Here is a 1,752-nt window from a genome sequence, read left to right on the forward strand (position 1 = left end):
AGTAATCCAAATAATCCAAATATAAAAAAATGCAAAACTGAATATTTCACATAAACAATTCAAAAAGGAAGGAATTGAACAAATAGCGAAGTCAATCAAATAACAAAAACTAGATTTGAACAAACAAGAAACAAAACAATAATCACATGATTACATTATGAAAATTGCGACTTATTTTTATCAGATTCGATTCAGTTAAATTTACGATGACCTTAACTTAGAATTCCAGACTTAAACCTGATGTTTTACATGCAATCAACATCAAACGACTAACGATGGAAGTGTAGTACCAGTTTATAGTTTGTTTGCACATTTCAGCCATGTGTCGCGTTAGAACCATTCTGGCTTTACTTGTAATGCTTTGCGTCCTCCCATGTATTACCCCCTCCTTTGATAGAGAAGTAACGCAATGTTGTAAAATGTCCCGACTCGCAGATGTGAATATGAGAAAAAATACAACAGAACAAAACTTGATATTTAACAACATTCAGATCGCCGTGTAATTTGATTGCACTCTACGGGTGTATTTAATATATATATATATATATATATATATATATATATATATATATATATATATATATATATATATATATATATATATATATATATTTATTTATTTATTTATTTATTTATTTGTGTCCCTTTATTTGTAAACATTACATTCCCAAAATTTGGGGTGGAATTAATTGTTCTACGTATGTATGCATGTATGTATGTATGTATGTATGTATGTATGTATGTATGTATGTATGTATGCATGTATGTATGTATGTATGTATATATATATATATATATATATATATATAATATATATTTTACATATATATCCATATATATATACATACACACATATATATATATATATATATATATATATATATATATATATATATATATATATATATATATATATATTAATAAATGTTAAGGGGTACAGAATTTATATACAGTTTTAAATATAATGGGCGGAAGTCTCTCGAGAGCTCTTTCAGCTATCATCTCATCAGGAGAAAATCGATAGCCTAAAATAATAATACTATGTCGAAAGTAAAGAGTTCTGATGGGGAACTGTTTAATGTGCCAAAAATACGGGGACACTAAAATAAAGTTTATTAACGTTTAAAAAACGATTAAAATATTGGCACAACGAGGGGTGGGGGAGAAAAGATTCAAAGTTCCCGAAAGAGAAACAATGCGTTAGATGTTTCTTTCTGCCGGCACAAATAAGCTTTCCGCATGGCAATAGAGACCGACTCCAAAATATTTAAATAGTTTCTGGAGTCCGCTCTATGTAGCACCTCGAACCATTCCAAAGTCTAGCCGTTTCAGGAAAGAAACTATTAGAATAGAAAGATGTCTGGCATCTTTGCACCTTAACAGTGAAAGGGTGAGATTTTATTGCTAAGCAGGTTTTTCAAGGATCTGTACGTCGAGGGGCACAATTTAATCCTAGTTTCATCACAATAGGCCGTATACACACACACACACACACACACACACACACACACACACACACACACACACACACACACACACACACATATATATATATATATATATATATATATATATATATATATATATATATATATTCCAGGTTTAAAATATTAAAACGTTAAGGTTGTGCTTATATGTTTAAAATCAAACGAGGTTAATTAATGAATACTAAAGTCAAAATATCAAAGTATGAACATTTAAAATCTTACAAAGTAAAGATTTTAACAATGTTAGTGAATAGGAAAATAAAAA

The sequence above is a fragment of the Euprymna scolopes genome, chromosome 46 (genome assembly GCF_053919585.1).
Source record: "Euprymna scolopes isolate OS-2025 chromosome 46, ASM5391958v1, whole genome shotgun sequence".
NCBI classification, from domain to species: domain Eukaryota; kingdom Metazoa; phylum Mollusca; class Cephalopoda; order Sepiida; family Sepiolidae; genus Euprymna; species Euprymna scolopes.